The 13,482-nt window shown below is 46.3% G+C and overlaps 1 long non-coding RNA gene across 1 annotated transcript; it reads left to right on the top strand.

Moving 5' to 3' along the window:
- The first annotated feature begins 2,035 nt into the window (after positions 1 to 2,035).
- Positions 2,036 to 5,343, top strand: LOC115324202. The gene is made up of 5 exons (XR_003919276.4): positions 2,036 to 2,285; positions 3,428 to 3,481; positions 4,809 to 4,998; positions 5,066 to 5,135; positions 5,196 to 5,343. It is a non-coding gene; the product is annotated as an uncharacterized LOC115324202 (long non-coding RNA).
- The last annotated feature ends 8,139 nt before the right edge of the window (positions 5,344 to 13,482 follow it).

A 13,482-nucleotide genomic window follows, 5' to 3' on the forward strand; every position in this document is an offset into this window, starting at 1 on the left:
ACACAGGAAGATTAAATCCGAATTTAAAATATGCGGAATTAGACAAAAATAAACTCTGACAAACCCACAATTATCAGCGAAAATAAAAACCCCCAAAACACCCTCCAAATTCACGAGAAATAAAACCCCCCAAAACACCCTCCCAATTCACGAGAAATAAACTCCGAAAACACGCGGAATCCTAGCCGCATTTGTGACAAGATATAAGAAATTGAAAAGAAAATACGGATGCATCTCACTGCCTACATTCAAATGATTTACTGATCAACCTTTGAGAAACTTAATTGTTCATATGCCACATTTAGGGTGACCATATTCCTCAAGGTAGACGACGGGACATCCCAGTGGGGGGCGGGGGCTAAAAATTGAGATTGGGGGAAAATTTTAATGAAATAACTGCTCTCATTTCAAAACGTTACCATATTGCGCTAAGCCCTAGTCTAGGAAACAGTCACACTGCTTCGCGTCCTTCGTTGGTGTGGGTGTATTTTGCCGACGACTGAAGTTTCCTAAGCAGGACTTTTTCTTATAAGGCTCGGTTGTAAAAGTCTGCGCAATTATATAGACAAAAAAAAAAAAGAATTATGTCTCGAAAACGCGACATAATTCTTTATTAGGACAAAAAGACGGGACAGCAGAGGCGGATCTCAAAAACGGGACTGTCCCGGCCAAAACGGGACGTCTGGTCACCCTAGCCACATTATCATTACAAATACTTCTGATCTCATCAACTCGTAATTGAAAAAAACCAAAAAGTTTGTTATTATCCCCGGGCCATACATCGCTCCAAAATTGATTTTAATGATTTGTTCAGTCGACTGTTTAAGATGTCTTCCCCCTCTTACTTCGTTTGTTAATTAGAGAAACGTATTGCGATGGGTCAATTGTTTCTTCAATCCTTTTCCAAATATATTTTTCCCTCCCGGTTGGGGTTAGCGATGTAACTTAATGTTTTTTTTACTATTCTAAAAAAAAAAAAAAAAAAAAATCTTTATAGTGTTTTTTTTTTTCGTTTTTAAAGATTTTAGCTATAATTATTTTGTTTAGCAAGACTCATTTATTCTTGATACCCACGCTCTAAACAGCTGGTTCGCTTTTTCTGACAATCACATCTCCCGCATTTCAGCTAGGGTACTGAATACGGACTATTAAAAGTATTTTTTCGTTTTAAATTACTTAAAATCTTGTGTATCACGCCATGGTTCTCGTTGTCGCCATACGCGGCTGCAGATTGGGAAATAGTTAGATTTTTGGTTTGCGATTACACGGCGGAATCGCGGTATTCCGGGAGAAAGTGACGTGTTTTTTTTTTTGTTTTTTTTTTTACTTCTGATAAGAAAAACGAATATGCTGCAGTCTTACAGCGTTACAACAAAAATCTCAAAGGTGCTGCGTAGCACGTTTAAAACGTCGACTTTGTGGTGGTTCCAATTTTCAGTATCGCCGCTTCAGTGGCGATAGTGCTCCACTACAAAAGCGCAATCCGTGTCTTGCACAAAGCACCCCCTAAGTGGGAGGGGAAGCTTTAGTGCCTTGGCACAAAGCGTACGCCAAAACAGCTCGGTCGGGAAAAACAAAAAATAAAAAGAGAAGACGACGACGGAGAGGGGGGCACCGTTTTGGCGGGCGGTTTTTGCGTGTGTTGTGTTAGTTCACTTTAGTTGTGTGTGTTTGGAGGGGAGGATACGCCATGTGTGGCGAGTACCGCGCCATCTGTTGCGAGTGCCGCGCCAACACGGTACTTAGTTTGCCTTTCTTCCGCAACGCGCCGCGTCGTTAGCGTCGTCGCGATGGTAGGAGGAAACTGGAAGCTGCACTTCCCTAGCTTCTGAGGCGTGCATCTCCGCAGTAAATGAGAAAAATGAAAAGTAAACGGGTAGACCCTAAATATTAAAAAGTTACTAACAAAATAAATTCAGCGACATTTTATATTCAGTTATAAAAGAAATTGCTCTAAATAAATAGGTAATATCTGGAAATATCAGGAAAAAGCTTCAATGTATTTACTGCAGAATTATTCTAGCCAATGGCGCCTTTTTCGGCCCGCTGGTACCGCCGCCGCCGCTGTCTCCGCTGTTATCCTGCTACCGCGCTCGCTTTCTCTTTTCGCGAGTGTTATTGACACTTTTAAAATATAAAGATCAAAAGCGAGCGGACACGAATGAGCCGCTCTCAAGCCTGTGCGAGCAAGCAAGTGCGAGTCTCGATTTAGGACCGGTGATTGACAGCCTCCGTCTCGCCACTGTTCTCCATTTCATCGAGCACGGCTACAAGGGAATCGGAAGGTGAGTGACCTTTTAGAAGTTAGGCGTTGGGCTGTTCTCAGGGACAGTGAACAATTATGTTTTTGACGCCTGAGAACGTGAGGGCGGTGATGCTGCTGCGTCGTCGGTGTGGACCTGACGCCGCGCCATCCAGCCCGGGTACGGTGTCAAGAGGGCTGCTTGGTCTCGGGTGCAAACGAGTTCGGCTAGAACTCCAGCTATGTTTGGGGCCGTGTGTGTTTTTCCCCTTATATGTGTTCCTCAGTCTCAGGCTTATTTAATCATAAAGTAGACCAAGGGATTTGCTCTCCAAGGTTCAATCGTAATTTTTTTTTTTTTGCGTGTTTTGTTTACACATGAATGGCTTTTATCGAAGCTACTAATGTTTGTTTCACTTCGTGTGCAAACGAAGCCGAAGCTACTAGCACAAGCATGTTCCCCTGAACCTTTGCTTGCACTGCACGCTCGCGCGTGCTTGGCGGGGGCGCTGAAAGCCTCGCGTTTAGGATGAAGTGGATCATGGTGGGTCAATGTGTGCTTTCATGGGGCATAGTTTGGTGCTGGACTCGATTCTGCAGAAGCAAAATGCGAAAGAGCGCCTATACCGTATTTGCATTCCTACAGTGGATTTCAAGCAGGTGCATAGTGCACAGTGTTTAGCACAGTAAAATTAAAGGCTCTCATTTAATCAGATATATGTTGTTAATACCATGCATAAACTCTGATGTTCATTATATACTATCTCCACACACATGAAGGCACACCATCATGTCTGCACTTTTCTTTGGCAGTTTCGTGATTCACATCACTATATATATCCACCTCTGAAAAATGCATGCACGTCTTCCCTGTTGCAGAGCACATTCTAGTCCACTCACTGCAAAGTGCACCCAGATGATTACGGGGCTTACAGTATGATGCAATTTAAGAACGTAATTTCAACATGGAGATGTTCAATTTCCTTGCACGGATCACTTTCTTGGTGCCTCGTCGTACACTGGATGTACTCCATAGATGGCAGGAAATGGCCTACTGTGGATTTGTGGGAAGAAGGTGTGCAAGTACATTTAATGCTCTGCTTTTGTATTTGAGTGGCACTCCACTTTTGATAACAAATTTATTTTTGAATTTTTATTGAACCCATTTTTTTTTTGTATTTTCAGGAAAGGCCAGTGAGCAGGCATTAACGGAGCCAATGGACCATAAAAATGCCCCTGGTAATTTCTACTATGGAATGTGCTATCCTTTTTTACTACCAGTCAAGTCGTGTACAAGGCAAGTTTGAACATTGTTATATGTGCCTATTTGTTTCCACAGCTGTGAAGCAACATTTTTTGGTAATTAGCTACAAAATTACAGTTCAAGGGTTTGTATTTTGTGCCATATTTTTTTAAGTATGGAACCAGTGTTTTATAGGCATCTTTAATATTCGCCTCAAGATCAAACTGTGTGGCAAATATGGTAAAATTTACTTAATGAAAGTTGTCTGCACTCATCTTTTCAAAAGGTTTTGTTAGGGTCACCAGATGTAGGAATGAGCTCCCCACGGCAAAGACTACACTCTGTTACAACCAAAAAAAGTGCAAAAATGAGACGAAGGACGAGTGAGAGGAATGTTCACGACAGGCGCTGACTTACAACTGAATTTTTTTTTAGGAAAAAACATGAAACCCTCGAACCACCATAACACGAAACACTGCCAATCTTATTAATGTGATTACAATATTGCTTCATAAGGACACCGTTATGAAGCAATATTGTAATCACATTGATAAGATTGGCGGTGTTTCATGTTTTGGTGGTTCGAGGGTTTCATGTTTTTCCCTAATTAAAAATTTAGTTGCAAGTCGGCGCCTGTCGCTTACATTCCTCTCACTCGTCCTTCATCCAATTTTTGCACTTTTTTTGGTTGTAATGCATCACCAACTCTCCCAAGTTGCCACTCTTAAGGCACATTTCCACTGGCGATGTAAGCAGTCGCGTGATGTGACTAGATCGCATCGCAAAAAAATTAGATGGTCACACCGGCGTGCGCGATGAGTGAGTCCAACGCCTTCGTTGGCAAGTCGTTTCTCGAAAACTCTCCCTCCGAACGCCGTTGATTGGCTCAGCCGCTCCGCGACTAGATCGCATCGCAAAAAAGTCGGGTCGAGTCGCGACTGCTCGAATCGCGTCGCTTTTTGCCCGCAATGGTCGCTTTTGCGATGAAAGTTATCGCACGACTAGATCGCATCGCCGGTGGGAACGCGCCTTTATAGTACACTCCGCTTCACTATAACTTGGCTAAGGGTGAAAGCTATATGGCCCCCGTGAGCCAATTAAAGTGACAGAGCAAAGTACATGACAGCACTCCACGGGAGGAATGCACGACGGCTACATTGTGATGCAACTCGCTCTGACTGTCTTGCGGGGCTGCAGCGTTTGTTCTTTGCCATGTTATGGAAAAATGTTAGTACCTCACACTATGCTATTCGGCTACCAAAAGGTTTTAAAAGTGTAGTGAAATTTGTCTGCGCTCATTATTTCTTCAATTTGATTTTTTAGGTCCATGCGGCGGTGTAGCAAGGGCTGCCCAGCACACCAGAGAGTAGCACCTTAGACCATGCCACTCAGCTACAGCTATGTTCCGATTCTGGTGTGGAAGTTGCGTGCATTCATCTCTTCTTCACCTTGGTGCAGAAATGACCTTGCCATGCCAGGGACGAACACCTTACACTACACTACTCAGCAACAGGTAACTTCCAAGTGTTGCAAAATTTACCTTCACTCATACCGATACCGTCTCCAACTTGTTTTCTTAGGGCCATACGGTGCAGAGAGGACCTGCCGACGCCGGGGATTGTCACCTTACAGTATGCCACACAATTACAGGTACTTTCTGGATGTACTATGAAATTTCCCGCACTGATACCTTCTTTGGTTCTTTGTTAGAGCCATGAAAAGACAGCTGCAAGATGACACAAAGCAAGATGGTTTCCCAATGCGTAAAGATTGAACACCAACCTCCGAGATGAATCAGAAGAAGCGCCTGTATGGATAGGACACGAGTGTAGTAATAAAACCATATTGCCAATATAAATTGGCTCAGGGTCGTTCTTTGACTGGTTACAACATATCCAGGCAAGAATAGAACGGATTTAGGCATGCGGCATCTGAATATCCAAAACTGGTCTGCAGAACAAAATTGCACGTACGTCGGACATCCGCAATGGGATCCCCATTGCGGATGTCCGACGGACGTGCAATTTTGTTCGCTTGGGCGCTCTGTCGGATGTCCTGGGGATGTTCATCGGACGTACACGGATGTTCGGTAGATCTGAATTGGATCTCTATCGGATGTTCCCGGGATATCCGAAATTGGCCTGCAGAGGGATCCCGTTTCGGATGTCCAACGGATGTGCAATTTTGTTCGCTTTGGCGCTCTGTCGGATGTCCTGGGGATGTTCGTTGGACGTATACGGACGTCCCACGGATGTTCGATATATCTGAATCGGATCTCTATCGGATGTTCACGGGATATCCGAAGAAATTCTACCCTGTAGAAATTGGCTCAGGTTAGTGTTTTGACTGGTTTACAACATATCTGGGCTAAAGTAGAATGAATTCAGGCAAGCCATCCGAATATCCAAAATTGGCCTGCAGAAGGATCCCATTTCGGATGTCCGATGGACATGCAAATTTGTTACCTTTGGCACTGTGACGGATATCCTGGGGACGTCCGTCGGACGGCTACGGATCTCCTGGGGACGTCCGAATATCTTGAGCGGATATCTATCGGATGTCCAATGGACATCCAGTGGTTTGTTGGGAGCGTTGTGGCAAAAACAATTGACTTTCGACAGATCGCACACTTCACTCGGAAGAGTCATTTGTATCTGGTCTCACCCACTGGCAATAGTCTGTGTTCCAGCCAAGAAGGCTGGAACTTACACTTTCCACCCAGCATTTCAACTTTCAATCTCGATTGAAAGTGTCTCACGCTCACCAACCCTCAACACACTCAACACAAAGCTAAAATGGCGATGCAATGGGACGCCTTGGATTGAATTTACCCTTTAGAACAAACGACATGCCATGTTGCCAGACGACGCAGCCCCATTTACACATTTGTAGGAGGAATTTCAAGGAATACAAGAATCGTTTTAACTTTCAAGGATATAGTAGTATTTTCTCGCATCTTATGCACATCAAAGCTTCAATAAAATTCAAGCCAAAGTAGGGGTGAGAGTATTACGCGAATTTGGACGTGAGTGTGGCTTCACAGCGGTACGCACCAAGCAGCAGGGTCGGTTAGTACGTATATTCCCCAAAATCCCTCTTAGCCGTTGCTTCCTAGGAACTTCCTCCGGTCTCTCCTTAGTTTATGTTCTTTTTCCGAGTTGCCATCTTTGCATTGTCTGCGGGCCAAAACGCTGCACTGGCCACACACCCAGCGAAGTGCAAATGAAGCTATATGTCAGACAATCACGTCAAAGGCGAATCTTGCCATATTGGTCGTCCCGTTCCGTTTGACATGAGCTGTGCTCGGCGGCAGTCCTTTACGGCGGAGCAGAAACTCAAAATAATCAGCGTTGCCGAGATCGGAAACCGTGCGGCAGGCTGAAAGTATAATGTCTTCAAATCCTGTATACGTGAGTGGAGAGCAAAAAAGCAGAGTCATCAAAGTGTAAGCCGCGACCGCAGGTCCTTCTACAGTCCCAAGACCTACCCCCGAATCGAAGCCAAGCTGCCGGAGTTCACTGAGGAGAAAAGAGGCTGCGGCGACGCCGCATCAATAGAGATGGCTCAGATCGAAGCTCTGAGGCTGGCAAGAGAGGACGGCATACTGTGCAACCAGTTTCATGCCAGCCACGGGTGGTTTTACCGATTCATGAAACGCCAAGGATTTTCCATCTGCAGGCGAACGACCTAATGCCAACGACTTCCTGATGCCTACGAGGAGAAGTTAGTGAACTTCCAGTGCAACGTGATCGAGCTCCGAAAGTGACACAAGTACTTTAAAGGCCCGTTCACACTCTTGCGACTGCTTGCGACCTCTTAAACCTGGGTTCCTTAAAACTTCTTAAACCAGAGAACACACTGGCGCCATCTATTGGGAAGCAGTGTAAACTCGGCGGTCCGGCATACTTTTTTTTATTTCTCGCGCAATATCCTTTCTTTTTTTGCTCGAAAAGCTTTTGTCAATGTTATAAACAAGCCTTTCTATGGGTATTACGCACATTTGACTTCGGAAATCCCGCAAAACCTTCGCTTCTGTGAAATGCAGTTCTAGGGTCACCGCATAGATGGCGCCACAATGTCAGTGTGTTCCCTCATTCTAGAAACATTTAAGAAGTTGTAAGAGATCTCGTCTCTCTCAGTCGTACTCGGTCGCAAGAGTGTGAACGGGCCTTTACTCGTAGATTGGTAACAGACACCAAACCCCCGAGTACTTTGAAATGCCACTGAACACAACTCTTCAGACAGGCGGCAACACAAAACTGCGCTGTACAGCGACGTTGTGCGCGTTAAGGTCCGTTCACACTCTTGCAACCGAGTACGACCGAGAGAGACTAGACCGGTTTCTAAGCCTTTTGCGACCTCTTAGAACCGGATGCGCGGCAGCGGAGCTGGTCCTAAGAGATCGCAAGAGGCTTAAAAACCGGTCTGGTCTCTCTCGGTCGTACTCGGTTGCAAGAGTGTGAACGGGCCTTTAGCAGGCGGCACGAAGCAACAACCGTACACTCCCCACTGATTTGCCCTCCGGGGTAGTTGTGCGTGTGGAGGACAACTCCTGGATGAACAGTCATCTTGTCGTCGACTGGTTGAAAACCATGGGGGAGAACAGGCCAGGTGCGACGTTAGCGCGGAGGTCCAGCTAGTGCTGGACACGTTCTGGCGCCACAATACCGAGTGAAGAACCGTCTTGCGGATGGCACGATGAACCTCATCATGGTCCCACGCGGTATGACGCCTGTGCTTCAGCCGTTGGACGTTTGCTTGAAACTTTTAAGGTGCACATGAAGTGCATGTACACGGAGTGGATTGCCGAGGGGGAGTACGACGTCACGCCGACGGGCCGGATCGGCACAGCTGACATAGCAGTACTTTGCAAGTGTATGATGCGTGGAAGGCGATTCCTGCCGAAATGATTCTCAAGAGTTTCAGGAAGTGCTGCATCAGCAATAGCCTTGACGGCATAGATGACGACGCTCTCTGAGACAATGAAGATGCTTGCACTGATAGCTGCAGTGACTGCAGCGATGAGTAATGTTCGAATAAAGGTACTCTTTTTGGTGACTTTGACATTGCTTTCCGTGGGTAATTATGCAAGTAACACGCGAGGTCTTTTTTTTTCTTCTATTTCCAACAGTTTTATGTTGGGGGGTGCGGGTTATATGCAGGGGCGGGTAATATGAGCAAAAATACGGCGTTTAAGGGCTCTTGAAAGCCTGGTAACAAAATCTTGAGTATTTAAGAATTTCACGGAGCTGTACGAACCCTGGTTGTGAGAATAGTGGCATGATACCTCGTTCAGTGGTGTGTGTCTCTGCTCTTTGTTCCCGAGAATCATCGGATCTCGTGGACATTCCCCCATTTGAAGCGTCTGATGTCTGTTTAATATCGTTCTATTCAAATCCAGCAGAATTTCTTTTGACAGTGCACACTGAACCACTGGAAACAGCATAGCACCGAAAGTCTGCTGTTTCTGTCCTAGTGCCTCCAATCCTCGGGGATGGGAGACTAGGGTGTCGTAGAGCCTACGGAGACCCCAGACATCGTTGATGTCTCTCACCAGGTGCAGATCCAGGAGCTTCAGCATGTGCATCTGGACCACGAAAAAGCTGAATCGCTTTTTTAACAGAAGCACAGCGTCCTCATAGCACCGCGATGTGGGAGGCAAACCTTTGATGGCAAATGCCGCCTCACCTTTCACCACAGACCTAATGTCCACAAACTTGTCCAGCGTTCTTATTTAGTCGTTTGTGTGTATCACTTATTCGAACTGCTCCCAGAACTCTTTCCATGAGATATTTTGGCTGTCAAACTTGAGCAGCTCGAGCTTTGGAAGCTTCACTCGGCAAGCACCCGTCGTCGGGTTTCCGTTGTTATTCATCAGTGAATAAGAATGTTGTGATCCCGTTGTCTTCGACATCTTTCAATTCTTCTTGAATTTTTGCAACATACGGGATGATCCAATCATTATATTCAATTATTCAAATGAAGTTTTGTTCTTCTCTGTCCGGTATGGGTGGCTCGATGACGTTGATTTATTGGGCTTGGAAGGCTTTAAGCCTTGCTGATAAAATGCCGAAGTTCCTTTGGGTTTTCTCGGTGCCCTCGATGCAAGAATCGATTCCCGAAAGAAGTTTGGTCACCCGAGATCGCAGAGCAGTTTGTTTTCCCATCAGTCTTTCCATGGCCTGCTGAGTGCATTGCTTCGGTCGTTGTCAAATCCAAGATAGATCCTCAAAGTATCTCTTGAATTAGCTATTACTCCTGGATTTTGGCACCAGAGCTTTGCGCAAAAACGAAGATGGCATCGTTAATTAACGAAAACTAATTTATTTACAACTATTTACAAGAAATATATAAGGTTGCCACATTCGGTTGTCTGCTGGCCATGTTCCGTTCTTATTCTTCTCGTTCTCACCTTTCTTTTTCAGCAAACGTAGTTCCGAGAAGTGGTTTTTCCAATCAAATTAGTTGAGCTTCATGAAACTAGACAAGGGTTTTGCATCACACAGTTTTGCCACGGCCGGATTCTTGCCCGTGATGTCAGCTGTGTGCCTCCATGGTTCCTGCGCAGGGATTTCGCAAACTTTATGCAGTGTGCTGCCTGCCGCCTTGTTTGCACAACAAAATGAGGAATTACATCATTACATTCACAGTGCGTTCCACACTGGTTTGCAGTGGTTTCACAACGTTCTTTCTGTGCAGTAGTACGATAGCCACCTCTTCAGTGCTGAAAGGATAGTGATGAGACCATCTGTTTGCAAAATGTCAAAATTGCCAGAGCATACCGTGCTCGAGATTGTAGCTGCGGTTTTGCCATGATCCTGGCAAAATAGTACATGGCAGTACGTCTTAACAGTGCTTCACGCCACAAACGTGGGTCCATAGCAGGCATTTCATGCTTTCGTAGCTTCTTCGCTCATACTTATGACCAAAAGGACCAGGTATAGCTAACGTGCATCATGCAACAGTGATTACTCGACCGCTCTCCAGGGCGACTTTCATTCAGGCCTGAACTAACGGTAGTAGAGATTGAGCCTAGGATCCCTGGGCTCTGCGGCGTGTGCATTCGCCGCCCCTGTTCTACCAGCTGGCCAAAACACCCGGTCGCAGGCCCCCATACTCTGTTCACCCTCACACTGAGACTAAAAGCTCTGCCTTCAAAGCAAGCTTTCTGCCCTTGGTAACATAAATGTGAATGCACAGGCAAGCGCAACACAAACACCCCGGAAGCCAACGAGCTCATGCTAAAGGCGGAGCTTCTAGACCCAGCTGAAGGGTGAACGGAGTATAGTGCTTCACATGCTGTATACAATATTCATCCTTGCTCAAATATCCTCCATGTAACACCCAAGCCCACGCTCTTTTATACATTTTCGTCCATACAAACAACGATCTCGCCCCACGGCTCCACGCAGCCAGCACGGTCAGCTGGGCCTGCACGGTGTTGATGGAATCCATGGAGAGCAGTGAGATACGAGCACCCCTAGCCGAAAGGCGCATTGAGCGAGACAGAAGGTTCGGAGAAGGCATGAACATGCTCTTCGGACTCCCTTGCCAGGCATTACCCTATAGAGGAGGCGCTGCTTTTTACCCTCCCTAAGAAAACACGGCGGCGCTCGTCACATGTAGTACTGATGATTGCTAAGTCAAAGAATCAGACAAAGTTCTCTTATTTAGGTGCTCAACGACCTCACACTTGGAAAAGGGAATTGTCAAACAGTCAAAACAACTGGGTTTGGTGTCTGTTTACCATAACTTTGGTTGTAACTCCACCGGGGCACCTTTCAAGGAGAACTGGCGTGACGAGGTCCCTCACAAAATTCCACTGTGCGCCCTCTTCGACCTCACACTGTTTCAAAGAATTTGAGATCGCTGAAAGGGCCCTAAAAGAACTTCAAACTTGAAAGTGAAGCGTCGCCTGCTCACAGCGATGGGCGGCAGACGCAGGCACGGAAAAGAGTGTTTGATCACGGGATGTGGGCAACACGACACATCAGGTCGGGATGAGTCGGAGGCGTGTGACAAACTCGAGTTGCAGGACGACTCCATCTTTGCATCACTGCACTGCTGCGGGTCACGCAGAAACTTTAAATTTGGCTTTGGGAAATTGTTTTTTTGGTTAACAAATACTGTAAACGACTCATTTTTCGCAAGATCAATATTTTGCGATTTAGGTCAAAGCTGAAGTTTTGAAATAATTTATGGGTTTTTATTTTCGCGAAGCGGTGGGATCTTAATCTCGATTCCAATGTTTACATTTTACCGGAATTGTTTGGGGGACTTATTTTTTGCAAATTGCAGACGATTCGAGAAATTTCCAAAAATTAGGTCCTCGCGAAAATTGAGTCGTTTACGGTACAGTGTAGACCGCATGTAACGTATGTCCCGGGAGTCGCGAAAATCCGCACTATAAGCGGTACCGCCCTATAACCAAAACATCAATTTTTCAGGCCAAAATACATGCCATGAGACAACTTACCTTTGTAAAAGAATTTATTTTATGTTAGATGAAAAAATAAGCTTAGTTTGAGGAAAGTCTTTATTTCAATAGACTAGTACAGTTATATCTCAAGTGTGTCACACATTTTAAAAAAAATTAGCGGCTTTTGCCTGGCACAGCCTTTTAACGGCGTTGCGGGTTGTGGACGGACGTCGCGAGCGTTCAGGATTGCTAACCCTAATCACTTTTCTCCGGAGATGAAAACGCGTGAAAATTCGCATCCTTTATACGGTACGCGCCAGTAATACCTTGAACTTGAGCAGACGCATGAAATGCGCCAAATAAGAAATCCGGGCGATGTTCAAGGACACAAATGCTTAGAGACCACCACTATAGTCGAAGTAAACAAACACGACGACACGGGCGTTTCTGCCGTCTTGAGAGCGCCGCCACGACATCACCGCACGAGTAGGTGGATCTTCCCTTCTAGTACATGCTGGGTTATCATAGCGACACACAACGAAAATTCAGAGTCAAGGATAGCGCTTTTATGCAGAACGATGAGATGCACGCCGTCTACGACGACGATCACAACTGACGCCATGTTTGCGGAATAGAAGCAATCGGTCCGCGACCGGCTGACCGGCATGCAACGCGCGCGAACACTTCTCCTCGACCCGCGATTGGTCTGTCGTTGCGGTTGTTTGTTTCTGTTTCCAACGCAGCGGAGGGACGCACGCACGTGAACGACTCGTGCGTGCGTCCCTCCGTCACTATGGCAACTGAAGCCTCTCTCTTCGCTTCTCCCCGCGTTTTCGAGCAACCTCCTTGCCCCGCGAGTGCAGCTTGCGGCTCGCGCCGTCAGCGCCGTTATCTAGTGTCGCACAGGGAAGCGAGCTCGCTACTCCGGTCGTCGGCGCGGTCGGCGGGCTGTTCCAGAAACCGCACTATAACTGGTATTTCCCTTCGCGCGCCTGCATTTTAAGCGGTATGTAATTACATGGAGTTCTATGGGAGGTGAACCGGTGGTTAAAAAAACTGCGTACCCGGTCCTGCACTATAAGCGGTTACGTTGTAAGTGGTCTATACTGTACTTAGTTCCGAACTTCTGAATCCGGAAGGTAATGTCCAGGCATATGTTTTAAAGGGTCCACTAAACGAATTTTAGACCGGGATAAATGAATTTAGATTGGGATTTTACTAATACCATATCGGTTTAGTGGACCAAAAGAAAGGAGGTAGAAAGTCAAAAGCCTGACTTTCAGTACGAAAGTCTGAAAATACAGAAGGCTATTTCGTACCTCCTTCCCACCGAAAGCTCTCTGCCTTTTCACTGCGAAACATCCACGGTACCCGAAGTGCGTTACCCGGCCCAAACGCACGTCACGCAACACTGGAGCTCACATATTCCCTTCACACCTAAGCTAACAGTGCAGTGGACGCTGTGCGCTAGCCGGACCAATCAGCTGCCTCCCTTTCGTCAGGTGACCTCATTCTCAGGTGGATATGTGCGAGGGAGCGTCATCACGTGGCAAGAGTGTGGCTGGCCAAACGAGCACG

This window comes from Ixodes scapularis, unplaced genomic scaffold (genome assembly GCF_016920785.2).
Source record: "Ixodes scapularis isolate PalLabHiFi unplaced genomic scaffold, ASM1692078v2 PGA_scaffold6__148_contigs__length_123643588, whole genome shotgun sequence".
Taxonomy (NCBI): Eukaryota; Metazoa; Arthropoda; class Arachnida; order Ixodida; family Ixodidae; genus Ixodes; species Ixodes scapularis.